General features: G+C 43.7%; 1 protein-coding gene across 13 annotated transcripts in view; it reads left to right on the top strand.

Moving 5' to 3' along the window:
- Positions 1-23734, top strand: part of LOC139578112 (tight junction protein ZO-1-like) — a 168793-nt gene that overhangs the window by 78123 nt on the left and 66936 nt on the right. The window contains exon 1 of one of the 13 annotated variants that reach the window (XM_071405341.1): positions 3259-3645. The exons of the other annotated variants lie outside the window; for them this stretch is intronic. The gene's annotated coding sequence lies outside the window, so the exon portion shown is untranslated. Of the gene's footprint in view, positions 1-3258; positions 3646-23734 lie in introns of those variants that run through there. 13 annotated transcript variants of the gene reach the window in all.

A 23734-nucleotide genomic window follows, 5' to 3' on the forward strand; every position in this document is an offset into this window, starting at 1 on the left:
CTTTCTGTCGACACCGTCATGCTGCCTTTTTCTCGACACCGTCATGCTGCCTTTCTGTCGACACCGGTGTCGAGAAAGGCAGCATGACGGTGTCGAGAGAAAGGCAGCATGACGGTGTCGAGAGAAAGGCAGCAGGACGTTGTCGAGAGAAAGGCAGCAGGACGTTGTCGAGAGAAAGGCAGCAGGACGTTGTCGAGAGAAAGGCAGCAGGACGTTGTCGAGAGAAAGGCAGCAGGCCGGTGTGGAGAGGAAGGCAGCAGGCCGGTGTGGAGAGGAAGGCAGCAGGCCGGTGTGGAGAGGAAGGCAGCAGGACGGTGTGGAGAGTAAGGCATCTGTGGCATGTGTCTCCATTATCTCTCTGCAGTGATAAACACTGGAGTCTCGTTGGCAGTTTAGGAGTGTAGCCCGAGTGCTGTCAGGCACAACCATAGACTACTATGTACTGTAATGCAGCACCCCAGGAGGTTATACTATAGTACTGTAATGCAGCACCCCAGGAGGTTATACTATAGTACTGTAATGCAGCACCCCAGGAGGTTATACTATAGTACTGTAATGCAGCACCCCAGGAGGTTATACTATAGTACTGTAATGCAGCATCCCAGGAGGTTATACTATAGTACTGTAATGCAGCACCCCAGGAGGCTATACTATAGTACTGTAATGCAGCACCCCAGGAGGTTATACTATAGTACTGTAATGCAGCACCCCAGGAGGTTATACTATAGTACTGTAATGCAGCACCCCAGGAGGTTATACTATAGTACTGTAATGCAGCACCCCAGGAGGCTATACTATAGTACTGTAATGCAGCACCCCAGGAGGTTATACTATAGTACTGTAATGCAGCACCCCAGGAGGTTATACTATAGTACTGTAATGCAGCACCCCAGGAGGCTATACTATAGTACTGTAATGCAGCACCCCAGGAGGTTATACTATAGTACTGTAATGCAGCACCCCAGGAGGCTATACTATAGTACTGTAATGCAGCATCCCAGGAGGTTATACTATAGTACTGTAATGCAGCACCCCAGGAGGCTATACTATAGTACTGTAATGCAGCATCCCAGGAGGTTATACTATAGTACTGTAATGCAGCATCCCAGGAGGCTATACTATAGTACTGTAATGCAGCATCCCAGGAGGCTATACTATAGTACTGTAATGCAGCATCCCAGGAGGTTATACTATAGTACTGTAATGCAGCATCCCAGGAGGTTATACTATAGTACTGTAATGCAGCACCCCAGGAGGCTATACTATAGTACTGTAATGCAGCACCCCAGGAGGTTATACTATAGTACTGTAATGCAGCACCCCAGGAGGCTATACTATAGTGCTGTAATGCAGCACCCCAGGAGGTTATACTATAGTACTGTAATGCAGCACCCCAGGAGGTTATACTATAGTACTGTAATGCAGCACCCCAAGAGGGTTTCTAGTGTGTGTGTGTGTGTGTGTGTGTGTGTGTGTGTGTGTGTGTGTGTGTGTGTGTGTGTGTTTGTGAGCTCTCTAGTCCCACTTCTGATGCTGCGAGGGTTAAGTCCGATACAGCAGTTTCCACTGCGGTGCAGATGGCTTTGCTGTTCTGTTCGCTAGCGAGAGAGGGAGGGAGACTGAAAGAGAGGGAGGGAGGGAGGGAGACTGAAAGAGAGGGAGGGAGGGAGGGAGACTGAAAGAGAGGGAGGGAGAGAGACTGAAAGAGAGGGAGGGAGAGAGACTGAAAGAGAGGGAGGGAGAGAGACTGAAAGAGAGGGAGGGAGAGAGACTGAAAGAGAGGGGGGGAGAGAGACTGAAAGAGAGGGAGGGAGAGAGACTGAAAGAGAGGGAGGGAGAGAGACTGAAAGAGAGGGAGGGAGAGAGACTGAAAGAGAGGGAGGGAGAGAGACTGAAAGAGTGGTAGAGGAGGGAGAGAGACTGAAAGAGAGAGGGAGGGAGAGAGACTGAAAGAAAGAGGGAGGGAGAGAGATTGAAAGAAAGAGAGAGGGAGGGAGAGAGACTGAAAGAAAGAGAGAGGGAGGGAGAGAGACTGAAAGAAAGAGAGAGGGAGGGAGAGAGACTGAAAGAAAGAGAGAGGGAGGGAGAGAGACTGAAAGAAAGAGAGAGGGGGGAGAGAGACTGAAAGAAAGAGAGAGGGGGGAGAGAGACTGAAAGAAAGAGAGAGGGAGGGAGAGAGACTGGAAGAAAGAGGGAGGGAGAGAGACTGAAAGAGTGGTAGAGGAGGGAGAGAGACTGAAAGAAAGAGAGAGGGAGGGAGAGAGATTGAAAGAAAGAGAGAGGGAGGGAGAGAGACTGAAAGAAAGAGAGAGGGAGGGAGAGAGACTGAAAGAAAGAGAGAGGGAGGGAGAGAGACTGAAAGAAAGAGAGAGGGGGGAGAGAGACTGAAAGAAAGAGAGAGGGGGGAGAGAGACTGAAAGAAAGAGAGAGGGAGGGAGAGAGACTGAAAGAAAGAGGGAGGGAGAGAGACTGAAAGAGTGGTAGAGGAGGGAGAGAGACTGAAAGAGAGAGGGAGGGAGAGAGACTGAAAGAGAGGGAGGGAGAGAGACTGAAAGAGAGAGGGAGGGAGAGAGACTGAAAGAGAGAGGGAGGGAGAGAGACTGAAAGAGAGAGGGAGGGAGAGAGACTGAAAGAGAGAGGGAGGGAGAGAGACTGAAAGAGTGGTAGAGGAGGGAGAGAGACTGAAAGAGAGAGGGAGGGAGAGAGACTGAAAGAGAGGGAGGGAGAGAGACTGAAAGAGAGAGGGAGGGAGAGAGACTGAAAGAGAGAGGGAGGGAGAGAGACTGAAAGAGAGAGGGAGGGAGAGAGACTGAAAGAGAGAGGGAGGGAGAGAGACTGAAAGAGAGAGGGAGGGAGAGAGACTGAAAGAGTGGTAGAGGAGGGAGAGAGACTGAAAGAGAGAGGGAGGGAGAGAGACTGAAAGAGAGAGGGAGGGAGAGAGACTGAAAGAGAGAGGGAGGGAGAGAGACTGAAAGAGAGAGGGAGGGAGAGAGACTGAAAGAGAGAGGGAGGGAGAGAGACTGAAAGAGAGGTAGAGGAGGGAGAGAGACTGAAAGAGAGAGGGAGGGAGAGAGACTGAAAGAGAGGGAGGGAGAGAGACTGAAAGAGAGGGAGGGAGAGAGACTGAAAGAGAGAGGGAGGGAGAGAGACTGAAAGAGAGAGGGAGGGAGAGAGACTGAAAGAGAGAGGGAGGGAGAGAGACTGAAAGAGAGGGAGGGAGAGAGGTGTTAGAATGGAAAGTACAGAACCATATGTAACATATTTAGAGATGGATTGAGTTGGAGTTGACTTTTCTCTGATTACGGGATTTCGTTCCATCGTAACTCCTCACCTGTGCCTCTCCACTATAGAATCTATAGATAGCCAGTTGTGTCAGTCAGAGGAAGGAAGGGAGGGGCCGTGTGAGTGTTCTCTCTGCTCCTATTGGTTACGAGGCATCACGCACTAACAGTACGGAGGCGGCGCCTGCTGCTGATGTGCGTCTGTAGGAATCTCCTGCTGTTGAGGAGGAGCAGCCAGAGCACTCTAGTTAAAAATACATCCAAATATACGGGAATAGCAGAGCTGGAGGTGGGACTGGGACTGGAGAGAGGTTTTTGTCAGGTGTCCTCTGTTTATCTGTGATGACCAGGATGAACTATTGCTGTAAGTACTGTACTCTGACTACTGACTAGCTCTATTTAGCTTAGCCAGTATTTAGCCTAGCTTCTCTACACAAATCAGTGTTGCTGCTTAGCCTAGGCCTAGCCGATCAGTCAGTAGGTTTACTGCTTGCTTATCAATATTGATTATTTGGAAAATGTATCTAATTCAGGTTTAGGCCAATCCTTGTGAGGAAAGAGAATGCTCTGTATTCTATAACACCATTTTACTGACTGACTGTGATACTACTACTACTACTACTACTACTACTACTACTACTACTAATGCCGTTTTTGTTTGAATTACATGTACAGTATGTAGTAGTTGTACGGTACATGTACAGTATGTGGTGTTGAATACATCATAGTAGTTGCCCAATGGTCTGCCGTTAACATTTATTCCAGTGTTAGGCTAATAGGATCTCATGACCTTCTACTGTATGAGCTGAATTGTAGGGCCTGTTTAGGTATAAAGAAATATATATATAACAGTTATTTGATGAAACATTTAATTTGGCCTTACACGCTACCCAAACCAAAATAAATGTACACATACGTGTTATTCAATCATTGCACCCGCACTGCTCGCTCGTGCCAACGAGCATCTGCGTTGCCAGGCGCTAAAATAGAAGTTGCTTCTATTTGTGACGCCGAACGCGATGCAAGTCCTGCCTCTCCCATCTCCTCATTGGCTTTTAGAAGCATATACCCACGTGCTATCTCCTCATTGGTTATACCCACGTGCCATCTCCTCATTGGTTATACCCACGTGCCATCTCCTCATTGGTTATACCCACGTGCCATCTCCTCATTGGTTATACCCACGTGCCATCTCCTCATTGGTTATACCCACGTGCCATCTCCTCATTGGTTATACCCACGTGCCATCTCCTCATTGGTTATACCCACGTGCCATCTCCTCATTGGTTATACCCACGTGCCATCTCCTCATTGGTTATACCCACGTGCCATCTCCTCATTGGTTATACCCACGTGCCATCTCCTCATTGGTTATACCCACGTGCCATCTCCTCATTGGTTATACCCACGTGCCATCTCCTCATTGGTTATACCCACGTGCCATCTCCTCATTGGTTATACCCACGTGCCATCTCCTCATTGGTTATACCCACGTGCCATCTCCTCATTGGTTATACCCACGTGCCATCTCCTCATTGGTTATACCCACGTGCCATCTCCTCATTGGTTATACCCACGTGCCATCTCCTCATTGGTTATACCCACGTGGGTGATTGAAAGATGAACTGAGGTCAGTCGGTTGGTTGTGGTGATACACCTTATTATGAAAGTTAGATGCCAATCGCCATATAAAGTCCAAAGAAGAAAAGCCTGGAAGGAGGAGAGATGCCTAGAAACATTTCGGTTGACTGTTTTATGTGTGGATTAATTGTCGGAGTAGAGGACCTTGTTCATTACTGGTAAAATAACAGCTCAACGTTTATATCCCAGAACAAATTAGCTAGCAACAGCAAGCTAGCTAAATAGGACAAATTAGCTAGCAACAGCAAGTTAGCTAGCTAAATAGGACAAATTAGCTAGCAACTGCAAGCTAGCTAGCTAAATTGCCATACACGTTTAATGCTTTTCGACTTGTCCCCAAATTAACATAATTGGTTCAGAGTGTTTTGATATTTCAACCTGCGTGTCGTGATCGCGTTTGGTGTGGGGGGGGGACAAAATCAATTTGGACACGATGGCGCACGCGGACGTCTGGTTTGGGCATGGTGTACTGCTATTAGCCAATAGAAACAAATTGAATAACATATTCATACATGGAATAACAGATAGTCCAAAAATAAATCAAAAGAAAGTTTGTTTTAAAGTGTCTGTCCTAAATCTGAGAGATATAAAAAATATCAGGAAATATATATATATTTTTTAAGTATCCATATTTAACCACATTTTATTTGGCACTAAACTACTTCATATATATATATATATATATATATATATATATATATATATATATATATATACTTCCATATGTTTTCTACTGGACCGGGCTATCTTAAGAGGAGTCTTGTGAGGCTTGTGGGTGTCCTAGAGCAAAACAACCGACGTGTTCGTGAGAGTCCCATAGAGGGGTCATATTAGTGTGTGTAGCCCAAACTGACGCTACTGACAGAAGTAGGCAGATGGGCGGTACCGAAGACAGATGGGCGGTACCGAAGACAGATGGGCGGTACCGAAGACAGATGGGCGGTACCGAAGACAGATGGGCGGTACCGAAGACAGATGGGCGGTACCGAAGACAGATGGGCGGTACCGAAGACAGATGGGCGGTACCGACTACAGGCGAGTCCCGTGACGCTTGTCTCATGACGTTTTTGTGACAAGACCGGTTTTGGGGATGTATCGTGGTCTGACAAACACCTCTGTAGCTCGGCCACCTTCCACTGCAAATGCGAAAGGCCGCCATTGGTGAATGGGGTGGATTGAGACACAGCCCATGCAAAAAAATATAGATATCTCTAGCTTAAACCGATGGATTTTGATGGTGATTTCTGTATTTATTATGCTAATTAGATTTCCACGGTGGTGCGGACATCGACTCAAGGGAGTTTTAAGGCTTGCACACATCGCACCGATCTAGCTTTCGTCTGCCGATCAGTCAGCGTGTTTTAAGGACCGTCCGCTTTCGATGTCTGACTGCCAACATTTTTCACGCAATTCTACATGTAAAATCGGTGCACACTCGGTTTGCAAATTACGTTCAGAGGTGCTAAGTACTCTCGGCCAGCAAACGCTATTGGTATCTCTCTCATCCATTACGGATCTGTAGTGTTACCAGTTGCAGTGGTGGTCTAGCACTAAGCTATGTGCAGAATGTCACCAAACTCTCTTGGGACCCTCTCTCTCTCCTCTCTTTCTGTCTCTCTCTCCTCTCTCTGTCTCTCTCTCTCTCTGTCTCTCTCCTGTCTCTCTGTCTCTCTCTCATCAGCACTTGAATTCGTTGTTCTGAGTCGGAGGGGAGTTTTAGCAGTTGTCAGCACTCGCTCCCCCTCGACGCGTCGTTTTCCATTTTTAAAGTCATGAATCATCTGGTTATGCTGCTTGTTTTCTGCCTCTGTGCCAGCCAGGCCCCAAGGTGGAAGGCCTGTTGTCATCCTGGTTCCTCCATCCAACACTGTTCTGTTGTCTCTCTGTCTCTCTCTCGCTCTCCTTTTGTTTGGCCGCAGTACAACTTACACAATGTTCCCTCAAAGTAGTGCATTTTGTTTATTTGTTTGGTTGGTTGGTGCTCTGTTCTTTGTCATTGTGTCGACCCTGATGTGTTGACAGCGATCTGAAAGATGTTAAGATAATTTACTGGTGTTATTAGATACATTTGAACCTGTCTGTCTGTAACCACTCTCCGTGGGTTCGGAAGAAATCCGTTTTTTCAGCGATACAGTATTTTCAACCTAACTTCTGTTTCACCTGAAAAACATTTGTGAGTACTCCGCTCAGGCATCTTTTACCGCCTTCTACGTTAGGTTAGTCTGTAACAGTGTTCTCAGAGAGAAGTCTGGGGAGTATCACAATTATTCTGGCAATGTCATAAAGCTGTTCTCCACAGTCAGATCTGGCTGCTCTTTTTATGGTCCTGACCACGTACAAGATGTTACTCGTGACAGTTTTGCATTGTCAGGCCTGATCTTTGAAGGCATAATTTTTTTTACATTCCTTTGCTGCATCATCACTTCTCTCGTCTGTCTGTCTGTCTGTCTGTCTGTCTGTCTGTCTGTCTGTCTGTCTGTCTGTCTGTCTGTCTGTCTGTCTGTCTGTCTGTCTGCCTGCCTGTCTGTCTGATTCTGTCTGTTTCTCTGTCTGTCTGATTCTGTCTGTTTCTCTGTCTGTCTGATTCTGTCTGTTTCTCTGTCTGACTGATTCTGTCTGTTTCTCTGTCTGTCTGTCTGACTCTGTCTGATTTTTGTCTGGCTGTCTCTCTCTCTCTGTCAGTCTCTCTTAAGGCTTCAGCACACTTCAGTTCGGCTGGGCGAACCGAACAAATGTGCTCGCATACTCCCTTAAAAGCCCTACACTTATCGCAGTGCTTGAGGCGTCACTACAGACCCGGGTTCGATCCCAGCCTGTGTCAAAACCGGCCGTGACTGGGAGTCTCATAGGGCGGTGCACAATTGGCCCAGCGTCGTCTGGGTTAGGGGAGGGTTTGGCCTGTTGGGGCTTTACTTAACTTATCGTGCTCTAGCGACTGGAGGACGCAGGACTCGACCTTCGCCTCTCCCGAGCCCATTGGGGAGTTGCAGCGATGAAACAATATTGAAATTGGGAGAAAAAAAAGGGGTAAAATAAAAAAAATAAGGCCTTCACTTGAAAGATTAGAAAAAAGCAGCAATAGTACTGTTTGTCCATTTTGAGATGCCGTAGCCAGTATACACTTCCTCAAAACAAACCAGTCATTAATTTTGCCGTTTTTTTGCAGAGGAGATCTTAGACGTGCAATTTTACATCTAACTAAGATGTTTGGTGCAGTATTTATCAGGTGAAAAGATTTGCATGAAAACGTTGAATGACAATAATACTTTATTGAAGAATCCCTACTGTTGACCAATCACCGACGAAGGTGCTTAGACTTCGGGCTACAGGTGAAAAAACCCTTACGGAAGTCCAAAACGAACAATAACGTCACAAAATGTCTTCGTAATATATGCACAAACTCTTCCGGATGGGAAGCATGCGGACGCCTTTACACACACACACACACACACACACGCACACACGCACACACGCACGCACACCTCAACCACAGCGAGTTAAACAGCCCCCTGTCGCATTGCCTCATTTCTGATTTAAAGAAATAACATCAGGGGCTTTTAATTCCTGTCATATGCTCCTATTGCTTGATGATAACACTGATGTTGTTTTTGAATTGGGTAATAACATCAGGGGCTTTTAGTTCCTGTCATATGCTCCTATTGCTTGATGATAACACTGATGTTTTTGAATTGGGTAATAACATCAGGGGCTTTTAGTTCCTGTCATATGCTCCTATTGCTTGATGATAACACTGATGTTTTTGAATTGGGTAATAACATCAGGGGCTTTTAGTTCCTGTCATATGCTCCTATTGCTTGATGATAACACTGATGTTTTTGAATTGGGTAATAACTTTTTGGCTTTTTGGTCTCTAACATCACTATAATAACATTGACGATAATGCTGATTAGGTTGTATCTTGTAGCCTAAAAACCTTGTTTGTCATGGACCCATTATCAGGCAACATTAAAGGCAATATGCAGAGATGTTTTAGTTTTTTTGCCTACTATCGTTGATGCGTGGTCTGCTGTCATTGATGCATGGTCTACTATCAGGTAGCCAGGTGGCCTAGTGGTTAGAGCGTTGGGCCAGTAACCGAAAGGTTGCTGGATCGATTCCCCCGAGCTGACAAGGTAAAAATATGTCCTTCTGCCCCTGAGCAAGGCAGTTAACCCACTGTTCCCCGGGCGCCGAAGACGTAGATGTCGAGCCCCCTCTCTGGTTCAGAGGGATTGGGTTAAATGCAGAAGACACATTTCAGTTGAATACATGTTTCCTGATATCTATGTCGTTGTCCAGACCACATCCTGAATATGAGGATTTAAACAAGGTTGAGATTAAGTTGCTTGGGGCTGATTTTAAGTATATCTATCAAGAGAGAGAGAGAGAATCTGTGTTGTAGACAGCTGCAGACTCTCCTCTCCCCAAGCTGCATGGGTTCTAATCATAGAATTACTAGAACCGACATCCCCATTCATGTCAAAGTTCTGTGATCGGGGGCTGGCAGCCATATTGAGTACCCACTTCCCATGAGTACCAGTTGGTGAACCAGTCTAATTGCTGTGAACCAAGGGACTTTGCCTGTTCCAGTAATTGTATTTTTACGCTAATCCTCCAAGCATGATCCAACCGACATGGCCAGCCTGACAAATGGCACCCTATTCCCTATTTAGTGCACTAGTTTTCACGGTTAAAAGTAGTGCACTATAGGCAATAGGGTGGCATTTGGAACGTAGTGATGGTCAGTCTCCCTCCAGCCCTGCAAAGCCCTCCAAACCTGCAGAGTGGAGCTTACTGCTGCTGGCACAGTCTGTTAGACTTGCTGCCTGGCCACAAAGGACACACATCCACACACTAGAGAGTCAGTGTCACAAACAAACCCCATTGATTACTGGGATACTGACCACAAACTGAAGGATTGTGTTCACAAATGGTGCACCAGGGCCACTGCAGATTGCAGAAGAAACCCTCAGCGTGGAATAACACCAATGGCTAAATATATCTATTTGTTTGACTCTCTCCTTCTAGCTGGTTGTGCATCGACTATCTGGTAGTTGGTGCCTGAATTTATTCTGTGGCTTTGATATTGAAAACTTAGTTTAGGCTAACGAACAAATTTAAAACCAAGAATCTGCATACATTTCTGAACAAGTAAAATTTCCACGTGTTTCTCTTTTGCTCATTAAGAAAAAATGAGATTCCGGTCTTGGGGGTGTGGTTCTATGTGGCAGTTACTGCTGTTTAACGAGACACCATGGCAACAAAGCTAAGCATCACTTCCTCAAAATACTCCGATTGAATCTACGATAACTCAAGAAAGCTGTAATTAATGTTGATGTTTTTGACGGATGTTTTTAGTTGCGCAATTTTTACATCTGACTAAGGTGTTTTAGTGCAGTATTTCTCATATAAAAAAAGTGTGTGACGTGTTGTCTTATGTAAACAAAGTCCGCTGCGCTGCGGGCAGGTCTCTCTGTCGGTGTGTTCTGCGGTAGGATTGGATAGAGCGCCGGCACCGCAGCTGTGTGTCTATCCCGTGTTATTAGTGGACAAGTGAGCGTTGTGGAAATCAAAACCCAATCCTCAAGTAAGTCATGACGAACTCACTTACAAAACTCAGTTTTGGACGACACTGATTTTATGACCAAAATGATCCTTATGTATACAATGTTTCTGATTAATATCATTGCCACATTGGCCGTCAGAGAAGTTGTTTATTGCCTTCAGTTGCGCTCTACATTTTTGTTGATTTTGAGTGGTAAGGAAGGTGTTTGTGCTCTTATCCAGTACATGTGGTGCCTGGGGACTGAGGTGGACAGTACATTACTCTCTTCATGGTGTCCTTTCTGATCCCATCCAGGAAAGTATGGTCTGGAAAGTCAGAATGACTGAATGACCTTGTTGCTCTGGTTACCGTAGACAGATTGAGAAGGAGACATATGTTCTAGAACCCAAGTTGCATCTCTTCTCTTCACACACTGCAGACAGACTGCTGCACCACAATGAAATAGATTATAGATTTACCGTAGAACATGCATCGCACACTATACAAGAATCTGAAAGAGCTGGTGTGTGTGTGTGTGTGTGTGTGTGTGTGTGTGTGTGTGTGTGTTGTGTTTTTGACAAGTAAATGGTCAACAAAAAAGGCTGACAGATTTAGTATCAACGGGAGTCGAGTAGCTCTTTTATTCGTTTTTCAGTTCAGCCCTGGTAAAAAAAATCTACAGCTATAAATTCAGACAATATGGTGCAGAGTAATGTTGCATCAGCGTTTTTACAGCACTGATCAGCTTCAAGACATTAAACAGAAAACTGTTCTAGAGGGATTTTTATTTCAGTCCCAGGCCCCGTTTCCATCTTTTAAAATATTTTTTTAAAGCACTTTCTCTCCTTTTAAAAGTACAGTTAGTGTGTAGGTCTACCAGGCCTATTCAGTAGACTGTAAAATTTCAAAGGAAGTTTCTTCTTTTAGGCCTATTCAGTTTACTGTAAAATGCCAGAGGGAGTTTCCTCTTTTAGACCTATTCAGTTTACTGTAAAATGCCAGAGGGAGTTTCCTCTTTTAGGCCTATTCAGTTTACTGTAAAATGCCAGAGGGAGTTTCTTCTTTTAGACCTATTCAGTTTACTGTAAAATGCCAGAGGGAGTTTCCTCTTTTAGACCTATTCAGTTTACTGTAAAATGCCAGAGGGAGTTTCCTCTTTTAGGCCTATTCAGTTTACTGTAAAATGCCAGAGGGAGTTTCCTCTTTTAGGCCTATTCAGTTTACTGTAAAATGCCAGAGGGAGTTTCTTCTTTTAGACCTATTCAGTTTACTGTAAAATGCCAGAGGGAGTTTCCTCTTTTAGACCTATTCAGTTTACTGTAAAATGCCAGAGGGAGTTTCCTCTTTTAGGCCTATTCAGTTTACTGTAAAATGCCAGAGGGAGTTTCCTCTTTTAGGCCTATTCAGTTTTAAACTTTTTTGTTTTCCCTGCTGCTTTTTGTGTTTTTTTAGTTTCCCCTTAAAACTGCTTGAAGAGGTTTTTGACTGTTTGTGTTGAGCCAGGAACCTTTGCAGTAGACCCTTGTGGTGGATTGTTGTTTAGTTTCCCACAACCCCAGCTGCGCTCTCAGGCTAGGCTAACGGCTCTCAGGCACTATGCCTGGCCGGCCAGAGAGAGGAGACTGGTCCAGCTGAACACTACTCCAAAAGGAGAACTTTGTTCTCATCTTACCCCAAGATGGTACACTTTCTTACTTGCTGCCGTATTGACACGTTAGACCTGCAGATTGCAGGCCTAACCTAGCCACCACGATATTGCTATTGAAACAGTGTTGGTAAGTGGTTTGGTTTCTGCAATGGTTGAGTGAGAACCCAGAGACTAGCCTGACCTGTCCTCCTGGTCCTAATCTCATCAACATTATTCTAGCAGCCCTGGCTGTGTGATAGCAAGGCTGTCCCTCAGGCAGGGTGCTCTCTGCTCAGAAAGAAAAGTACTATATTCTAGCAGGCCGCAGAACTTAAGCCTAGTTCACATTGGCAGTTTGAAGTGACATAAATCCAATTTTTTTTGCATATCCGATTAAAATCTGTAATTTTTCCTGCAGTCTGAACAGCCAAAAAGTACATGGGAATCGGATATTTCAAGCCACCTTCGTAGGTGGTTTGAAATCAGATACAAATCGGATTCCTGGCCAAGCGACATGTCTGAACGGTCAAATCTGATCATTATTTGCCCTCAAGTGCTTTTTAAAAAACTTATTTGGCATATCCTTTTGCTTGCTAGCTACTCTGTTGACAGTTTGAGAAGAACATGTGGTAGCTAACTAGCTTGTTAATTGTTTAAAAACAAATGACTGAATGTGCTAAACAGCTACCTAGCTAGCTAGTTCACTGATGTGGCTAGCTAAACAGCTAGCTAGTTGACAGCTGTGGCTAGCTAAACAGCTACCTAGCTAGCTAGTTGACAGCTGTGGCTAGCTAAACAGCTAGCTAGTTGACAGTTAGCTAAACAGCTACCTAGCTAGCTAGTTGACAGCTGTGGCTAGCAAAACAGCTATCTAGCTAGCTAGTTGACAGCTCTGGCTAGCTAAACAGCTACCTAGCTAGCTAGTTGACAGCTGTGGCAAGCCAAAAAAAGGACTCGTTTGGAAAGTTTGATTATCTTATCCTTTGAGGCTTTAAAAATGTTCTTACACTACGATTTTGAACATTGAAAGCAACTGGGAAGCTAAACAGCTACCTAGCTAGCTAGTTGACAGCTGTGGCTAGCTAAACAGCTAGCTAGTTGACAGTTAGCTAAACAGCTACCTAGCTAGCTAGTTGACAGCTGTGGCTAGCAAAACAGCTATCTAGCTAGCTAGTTGACAGCTCTGGCTAGCTAAACAGCTACCTAGCTAGCTAGTTGACAGCTGTGGCAAGCCAAAAAAAGGACTCGTTTGGAAAGTTTGATTATCTTATCCTTTGAGGCTTTAAAAATGTTCTTACACTACGATTTTGAACATTGAAAGCAACTGGGAAGCTAAACAGCTACCTAGCTAGCTAGTTGACAGCTGTGGCTAGCTAAACAGCTAGCTAGTTGACAGTTAGCTAAACAGCTACCTAGCTAGCTAGTTGACAGCTGTGGCTAGCAAAACAGCTATCTAGCTAGCTAGTTGACAGCTGTGGCTAGCTAAACAGCTACCTAGCTAGCTAGTTGACAGCTGTGGCTAGCTAAACAGCTAGCTAGTTGACAGTTAGCTAAACAGCTACCTAGCTAGCTAGTTGACAGCTGTGGCTAGCAAAACAGCTATCTAGCTAGCTAGTTGACAGCTCTGGCTAGCTAAACAGCTACCTAGCTAGCTAGTTGACAGCTGTGGCAAGCCAAAAAAAGGACTCGTTTGATTATCTTATCCTTTGAGGCTTTAAAAATGTTCTTACACTACGATTTTGAACATTGAAAGCAACTGGGAAACGTCCATGGCGGTGCTAGGAGGCAGGAGCACCACCACCAATCAGCCTACACCAGTGCGTGCACACCCGTCGTTACTATGACAACTAGTTTAGCAATGTCAGCAAATGACTGATGTCTGAACACACACACACACACACATCTGATTTGGTCACATGTAACTTGCTGTTTCTATTCCAAGTATTCCACCGTCAGTATTCCAAAACGTATTTGAAAAACAACTGATTTGAGCATTAAGGCCTGCGGTGTGAACAAGGCTATAGTTGCCATGGGAGCCGTGATGAGGGGATTTTTAGAGGAGGGTTTGGCAGCAGGGATTTGGGAGGTCCAATCACCCTGCCCTGGCTCTTTCTCAATTATCCAAACGATCTGTCCAGGTGAAAGCCAGCCTAATGATGAGCTTCCACCATCAGCGATGCATGAAGGGGAGGAGGTGACAAAAGGAATTGATATTTGAACTAGTGGAAATAGAGCCCCTTCTCCTCTCGCTCCACTCTGCCTGTCCTGTTTCCTAAGTAACTGGTTCTGCTGCATTTAATAAATAATCAGGCTAATCCCCTTAGCTAATCCCCCTCATGGTCCATTATGCTTTAATGTGCCTCCTCAACATAAGCTCGTGATTTGGCCAAAGTGTTCTCTGCGGAGGCCCTAGGTGGTCCTGGGTTTGGAGTGGGTCTGGGTCTGTTTCTGACCGTTTGAGCAGACACATGCACATTTGTGGCCTGCTGGAGGTCATTTTGCAAGGCTCTGGCAGTGCTCCTCCTTGCACAAAGGCGGAGGTAGCGGTCCTGCTGCTGGGTTGTTGCCCTCCTACGGCCTCCTCCACGTCTCCTGATGTACTGGCCTGTCTCCTGGTAGCGCCTCCATGCTCTGGACACTACGCTGACAGACACAGCAAACCTTCTTGCCACAGCTCGCATTGATGTGCCATCCTGGATGAGCTGCACTACCTGAGCCACTTGTGTGGGTTGTAGACTCCGTCTCATGCTACCACTAGAGTGAAAGCACCGCCAGCATTCAAAAGTGACCAAAACATCAGCCAGGAAGCATAGGAACTGAGAAGTGGTCTGTGGTCACCACCTGCAGAACCACTCCTTTATTGGGGGTGTCTTGCTAATTGCCTATAATTTCCACCTTTTGTCTATCCCATTTGCACAACAGCATGTGAAATTTATTGTCAATCAGTGTTGCTTCCTAAGTGGACAGTTTGATTTCACAGAAGTGTGATTGACTTGGAGTTACATTGTGTTGTTTAAGTGTTCCCTTTATTTTTTTGAGCAGTGTATATATACATCCTATGTGTTTTAATAAAATCAACTATATGCACTGACCTTGTCTGACGCTTCAAGTGCAGCGACCACCACAGAACATCAACAGTGTGTATCACTCCTCTCTGCTGCAGCGACCACCACAGAACATCAATAGTGTGTATCACTCCTCTCTGCTGCAGCGACCACCACAGAACATCAACAGTGTGTATCACTCCTCTCTGCTGCAGCGACCACCACAGAACATCAACAGTGTGTATCACGCTGTCTCTGCTGCAGCGACCACCGCAGAACATCAACAATGTGTATCACTCCTCTCTGCTGCAGCGACCACCACAGAACATCAACAGTGTGTATCACACTGTCCGTGTTGCTGAACTGCAACATAATTACAGCCATTTCTGACTGAAAAGTCTGATTGGAAGTTAGATGTGTGGAATACATTTGACTAGTTGTGGAAAGTTCTGGAGATCAAGAAAAATAAGGTAAGGAGAAAGCTCTGCCTGCATATTATCTGTGCCAAACAGGTGCTGTTAGATTACAATATAATTTTTTGGGACCATTTGGAACAATGTAAACAACACTAAATAAATTATAAGCGTACCGGAGAGTCTGTTATCTGTTTTTTTGGGGGGGGGGGGGGGTGGGCTTTATTCCAACAAAGTAAAAACAGTGACATGCATTCGTGAACGGTTTATTTATTATACAGTAACCTATATACTGTAAGTATTGCATTTTTTAAATTTAGTAGGATCCCCATTAGCCAACGAAGTATAGGCCTAAGTTACGGTATTAAGTCTAAACAGGATGCGCTCTGAGGCCTACAGCTCGATGGTGGTTACACAAGGCTGCTAATGATAATGACATTACTTATTATAATGATGATCATAATAATAGTAATAATAACAAGAAGGAGATCAAGAAAAAGGAGGGTTATTATTATTATTATAAATATTTCTGACAATTTGGAACAGTGACACTAAATAAATGTTAAGTTATACCAGAGAGACTGTTCTTGTAAAGCTTGTTATTTATCAGACGTTGTGGTTGCTTGAGGCTTGGTGCTCACGGAATCCCTAACCTATTAAACGAACACTCAAACATATATACAGTTGAAGTTGGAAGTTTACATACACCTTGGCCAAATACATTTAAACTCGGTTTTTCACAAACATTTAATCCTCGTAAAAATTCCCTGTCTTAGGTCAGTTACGATCACCACTTTTATTTTAAGAATGTGAAATGTTAGAATAATAGTAGAGAGAATGATTTTATTTCAGCTTTTTATTTCTTTCATCACATTCCCAGTGGGTCAGAAGTTTACATGCACTCAATTAGTATTTGGTAGCATTGCCTTTAAATTGTTTAACTTGGGTCAAACGTTTCAGATAGCCTTCCACAAGCTTCCCACAATAAGTTGGGTGAATTTTTGCCCATTCCTCCTGACAGTGCTGGTGTAATTGAGTCAGGTTTGTAGGCCTCTTTGCTCGCACACACTTTTTCAGTTCTGCCCACAAATTTTCTATAGGATTGAGGTCAGGGCTTTGTGATGGCCACTCCAATACTTTGACTTTGTTGTCTTTAAGCCATTTTGCCACAACTTTGGAACTATGTTTGGGGTCATTGTCCACTTGGAAGACCCATTTGCGACCAAGCTTTAAGTTCCTGACTGATGTCTTGATGTTGCTTCAATATATCTACATCATTTTCTATCCTTATGATGCCATCTATTTTGTGAAGTGCACCAATGCACCCCCACAACATGATGCTGCCACCCCCGTGCTTCACGGTTGGGATGGTGTTCTTCGATTTGCAAGCCTCCCCCTTTTTCCTCCAAACATAACGATGGACAAACGGTTCTATTTTTGTTTCATCAGACCAGAGGACATTTCTCCAAAAAGTACGATCTTTGTCCCCATGTGCAGTTGCAAACCGTAGTCTGGCTTTTTTATGGCGGTTTTGGGGCAATGGCTTCTTCCTTGCTGAGCGGCCAGACTACGCTATGTTATGTCGATATGGGACTCGTTTTACTGTGTATATAGATACTTTTGTACCTGTTTCCTCCAGCATCTTCACAAGGTCCTTTGCTGTTGTTCTGGGATTGATTTGCACTTTTTACACCAAAGTACGTTCATCTCTAGGAGACAGAATGCGTCTCCTTCCTGAGCGGTATGACGTCTACGTGGTCTCATGGTGTTTATACTTACGTACTATTGTTTGTACAGATGAAAGTGGTACCTTCAAGCGTTTGGAAATTGCTCCCAAGGATGAACCAGACTTGTGGAGGTCTACCATTTTTTTTCTGAGGTCTTGGCTGATTTCTTTTGATTTTCCCATGATGTCAAGCAAAGAGGCACTGTGTTTGAAGGTAGGCCTTGAAATACATCCACAGGTACACCTCCAATTGAGTCAAATGATGTCAATTAGCCTATTAGAAGCTTCTAAAGCCATGACATCATTTTCCAAGCTGTTTAAAGGCACAGTCAACTTAGTGTATGTAAACTTCTGACCCATTGGAATTGTGATACAGTGAATTGTAATTGAAATAATCTGTCTAAACAGTTGTTGTAAAAATGACTTGTGTCATGTCCAAAGTAGATGTCCTAACCGACTTGCCAAGCAATAGTTTAACAAGAAATTTGTGGAGTGTTTGAAAAACAAGTTTTAATGACTCCAACCTAAGTGTATTTAAACTTCCGACTTCAACTGTGTATATATATGGATGATTTATAAAGCCAGGCACATTTAACAGTTAGGTTGTTGATTATAGACCCATTAAAGTTGGGGTTTGCTCTCTCACTATTCCCTAGACAATTAAGTCAAAGGCTGCTTTCTCGTCTCCTAATTCCACTGCTGCCTCCGCTGCATTGTTCTCAACACCAAGATGCTGGGTAACTTTGCTATTATTAATTTTGTTATTTATTTAACTAGGCAAGTCAGTTAAGAACAAATTCTTATTTACCATGACGGCCTATCGGGGAACAGTGGGTTGACTGCCTTGTTCAGGGGTAGAATGACAGATTTTTACCTTGTCAGCTCGGGGATTCCAATCCAGCAACCTTTTGGTTACTGGCCCAACGCTCTAACCACTAGGCTACCTGCCGCCCCATTATGCACATAGCAACATGGTCTAGGAAAAGGCGCCAATTCAACAGCGCGCTGATGTTTCAGAACTGTGGATAGCGACCACTATCCAACGCGGGAGAAAGCTTATTTGTTATGAAATAATATTTGTATTAGTGTTGCACCATTTGTTCTTATGTAATATAACCATATAGAAATTCAGTAGCACATTTCTTAGAGTTCTGGACTGTGCCATCCCCACCTGCCTCCACAATGGATCAGTCCACTCAGACAGGAGCCAATCAGATGCACTCCACAATGGATCAGTCCACTCAGACAGGAGCCAATCAGACAGGTGTCTTGTGCACCATGATTTAAAAATAATTGTAGCTATATATGCTGGACTAAAGGAATCTTGGTCGACCAACAGCCTAGCGACCAACAATCCACCAGTCGACCTGCATTTTTCATATAGAAACACTTCTTTTTTAAATATATTAAAAAATATATATATGTTTTGCTACAGTTTGCTACGGTGTGCATTAATGAATACTGGGCTGACAGCTTGGGATTGTCCTGCTTTTTGTAGCCCCTGCTTTACTGCACGTTGGCCCAGTTGTTACTGTGTAAAGACATTACAGGCATGCTTAATAAAGTCACTCAGCACACTTCCTCAACCTGCCTCCTCATAGTGGTAGCATTATGTCGCCAGCAACAAGCCCATTGTATTCTGTGGACTGTAAAGTGGAGTGCCCGGTAGATGCAGCCTAGCTTCTGTCACAAAGAAAGGGACTCAAGTCTCCTCCTACCCCATTTCCACAATTTGTATCACACTCATTCATACACTGTTAAGAGGTGTTTAAAATACCTTTAACTTCCTCTGCGTGAGAGTGTGGTCTGTTTTGATTTGTGGCCACAGTGTCGTGTCTGTGTGTGTGCGTGTATGTGTGCCTGTATGTGTGCGTGTGTGCCTGCGTATGTGTGTGTATGCCAAGATCAGCAGCAGGATTGTTTTATCTTTCAGTATCAGTATGGTTTCATCTTTATTTATCATGTATCTGAGATCTACTGGGTCTGGCTTGACAATGCTATCTAAAGTGGCCATGGTATAGTGTCTGAATGATGGCTATGGTATATAGTGTCTGTGAATGATGGCTATGGTATATAGTGTCTGAATGAAGGCTATGGTATATAGTGTCTGTGAATGCTGGCTATGGTATATAGTGTCTGTGAATGATGGCTATGGTATATAGTGTCTGTGAATGATGGCTATGGTATATAGTGTCTGTGAATGATGGCTATGGTATATAGTGTTTGTGAACGCTGGCTATGGTATATAGTGTTTGTGAACGCTGGCTATGGTATATAGTGTCTGTGAATGATGGCTATGGTATATAGTGTCTGTGAATGATGGCTATGGTATATAGTGTCTGTGAATGATGGCTATGGTATATAGTGTCTGAATGATAGCTATGGTATATAGTGTCTGTGAATGATGGCTATGGAATATAGTGTCTGAATGATGGCTATGGTATATAGTGTCTGAACGATGGCTATGGTATATAGTGTTTGTGAATGATGGCTATGGTATATAGTGTTTGTGAATGATGCCTATGGTATATAGTGTTTGTGAATGATGGCTATGGTATATAGTGTCTGTGAATGCTGGCTATGGCATAGTGTCTGTGAATGATGGCTATGGCATAGTGTCTGTGAATGATGGCAATGGCATAGTGTCTGTGAATGATGGCTATGGTATAGTGTCTGAATGATGGCTATGGTATATAGTGTCTGTGAATGATGGCTATGGTATATAGTGTCTGTGAATGATGGCTATGGTATATAGTGTCTGTGAATGATGGCTATGGTATATAGTGCCTGTGAATGATGGCTATGGTATATAGTGTCTGTGAATGATGGCTATGGTATATAGTGTCTGTGAATGATGGCTATGGTATATAGTGTTTGTGAACGCTGGCTATGGTATATAGTGTTTGTGAACGCTGGCTATGGTATATAGTGTCTGTGAATGATGGCTATGGTATATAGTGTCTGTGAATGATGGCTATGGTATATAGTGTCTGAATGATAGCTATGGTATATAGTGTCTGTGAATGATGGCTATGGAATATAGTGTCTGAATGATGGCTATGGTATATAGTGTCAATGATGGCTATGGTATATAGTGTCTGAACGATGGCTATGGTATATAGTGTTTGTGAATGATGGCTATGGTATATAGTGTTTGTGAATGATGCCTATGGTATATAGTGTTTGTGAATGATGGCTATGGTATATAGTGTCTGTGAATGCTGGCTATGGCATAGTGTCTGTGAATGATGGCTATGGCATAGTGTCTGTGAATGATGGCAATGGCATAGTGTCTGAATGATGGCTATGATATATAATGTTTTTGAATGATGGCTATGGTATATAGTGTCTGTGAATGATGGCTATGGTATATAGTGTCTGTGAACGATGGCTATGGATATATAGTGTCTGTGAACGATGGCTATGGTATATAGTGTCTGTGAACGCTGGCTATGGTATATAGTGTTTGTGAACGCTGGCTATGGTATATAGTGTTTGTGAACGATGGCTATGGTATATAGTGTCTGTGAACGATGGCTATGGTATATAGTGTCTGAACGATGGCTATGGTATATAGTGTCTGTGAACGATGGCTATGGTATATAGTGTCTGAATGATGGCTATGGTATATAGTGTCTGTGAATGATGGCTATGGTATATAGTGTTTGTGAATGATGGCTATGGTATATGGTGTCTGTGAATGATGGCTATGGTATATAGTGTCTGTGAATGATGGCTATGGTATATAGTCTCTGTGAATGCTGGCTATGTTATATAGTGTCTGTGAACGATGGCTATGGTATATAGTGTCTGTGAACGATGGCTATGGTATATAGTGTCTGTGAACGATGGCTATGGTATATAGTGTCTGTGAACGCTGGCTATGGTATATAGTGTTTGTGAACGCTGGCTATGGTATATAGTGTTTGTGAACGATGGCTATGGTATATAGTGTCTGTGAACATGGCTATGGTATATAGTGTCTGTGAACATGGCTATGGTATATAGTGTCTGTGAATGATGGCTATGGTATATAGTGTTTGTGAATGATGGCTATGGTATATGGTGTCTGTGAATGATGGCTATGGTATATAGTGTCTGTGAATGATGGCTATGGTATATAGTCTCTGTGAATGCTGGCTATGTTATATAGTGTCTGGGAATGCTGTTTCTGCTGCTGGTGCAGTGTCAGTATGGTTTTATTTTTAGTTTCAGGATCTGTGAATTTGAGCTACTTTGAGATTTCCTGGTTGTCTTGACAATGCTGGCTAGGACACAGTCAGTATGAGTAGCTACCTGAGAATGAGATGTACAGTAGTGGTCTGGTTTGTTGTGACAATGCTGGCTAGGATACAGTGAATGCTACAGATGCTATCCAGAGATTTATCCTAGTGGTGTAGTTGTGACAATACTGACTTTAGGGAATGTGGCTCAGCAGATCCCATCTCTCTTTCGCTGCATTGCAGGACCCATGCAAATAAATAAATAAAACCATCTCTCCTCAACACCTCAGCTGGCTCTGGTGCAGATCACCCTGAGATCCCTCTCTTCCCTCTCTCCTCTCTTCCCCCTCTCCCTTCTTACCCCTCTCTTGTCCCCCCTCTCCCTTCTTACCCCTCTCCCTTGTCCCCCCTCTCCCTTCTTACCCCTCTCCCTTGTCCCCCCTCTCCCTTCTTACCTCTCCCCTGTCCACCCTCTCCCTTCTTACCTCTCCCCTGTCCACCCTCTCCCTTCTTACCTCTCCCCTGTCCCCCCTCTCCCTTCTTTCCCCTGTCCCCCCTCTCCCTTCTTTCCCCTGTCCCCCCTCTCCCTTCTTACCTCTCCCCTGTCCCCCCTCTCCCTTCTTACCCCTCTCCTTGACACAATGAAGCAGTATCTGCAGCAGTATCTAGCGTAGGTGGCTGATCTAGGGTCCTTTTTAGCAGTGGTGTAAAGTACTTAAGTAAAAATACTTTAAAGTACTACTTAAGTCGTTTTTTGGGGTATCTGTACTTTACTATTTATATTTTTGACTAGTTTTGCATCACTACATTTTCCCTGACACCCAAAAGTACTTGTTACGTTTTGAATGCGTACCAGGACAGGAAAATAGTCAAATTCACACACTTATCAAGAGAACATCCCTGGTCATCCCTACTGCCTCTGATCTGGCGGACTCACTAAACACACAGGCTTTGTTTGTAAATTATGTCTGAATGTTGGAGTGTGCCTGTGGCTTTCCGTAAATAAAAAATAAAAAAACAAGAGAATGGTGCTATCTGGTTTGCTTAATATAAGGACATGTAAATTATTTATACTTTTACTTTTGATACTTAAGTATATTTTAAACCAAATACTTTTATACTTTTACTCAAGTAGAACTTTACTGGGTGACTTTTACTTGAGTCATTTTCTTTTATAGTATCTTTACTTTTACTCAAGTATGATAGTACTTTTTCCACCGCTGCTTTTTAGACAGTCTACTTTAGGTATGACCTACAGTACTGTGGTCGTTCCGCTCAGGGAAGGTTGGTGGTTGATTAGAATACAACCAGGTTCGTACATTCATGACAATCTTAAAATTGTTTTCCAGGCCTAGGAAAAGTTTTACAAAATGATCAAATCAGAAAAGTCATGGAAATGAATGTAATAATTTCTGTTAATGTCATTTATTTAGGTACAGTTTTAAATATTTGATGAATCCCCCCAAAAAATCAGCATATCAGCCAGGATAGGAATGACTACACGTGTTTGTGAGCGTCACCTGCATAGTGTGAGACACATGGGCCAGACATTACAGCAGCAGGTAGGCCTAGCCTATCAAATATCATAGGGAACAGATTAACTAGGTAGCCAATTCAAAACATACACTACATGACCAAAAGTATGTGGACACCTGCTTGTCGAACATCCTCGTTCCAAAATCATGGAATCAGGGGATCCCGAGTGTCGCAGCGGTCTAAGGCGCTGCATGTCAGTGCTACAGGCCTCACTACAAAGTTGATTTACTTTTTTTTGGTGAACGATTCATATGATTAATATAAAACGGTAATTTTAGACATTGGATCAAAATAATAATTTGTGAATCGTGAACATTCATTTTAGGAAAACAATGTAGCCTTCCTTTTGGATTATGTGGCTTCAAAACGTATTTCGTAGATACTTCCAGTTGATTTGGGCATCTAATGTATAAGGTTATGCAACTCAATAAATACTAGTAGCTAAGATAAATATGACTAAACTAGAAAAGGTACATTTTCTGAACGTTTGTGGGCTTGCTTCAGTTGAATAAACGTCTTTGTAGCCTACCATAGCTATTCGATCTTTGCTATATTGAATGAGCGAAACGTATTTAGTTGTAATGTTGCAATGTTTTACATCAAGGGTGGTCGTCCATCCTCCAGGAGAGATAATGGGTGGTCGTCCATCCTCCAGGAGAGATAATGGGTGTTCAACCATCCTCCAGGAGAGATAATGG

Source organism: Salvelinus alpinus, chromosome 6 (genome assembly GCF_045679555.1).
Source record: "Salvelinus alpinus chromosome 6, SLU_Salpinus.1, whole genome shotgun sequence".
NCBI lineage: Eukaryota > Metazoa > Chordata > Actinopteri > Salmoniformes > Salmonidae > Salvelinus > Salvelinus alpinus.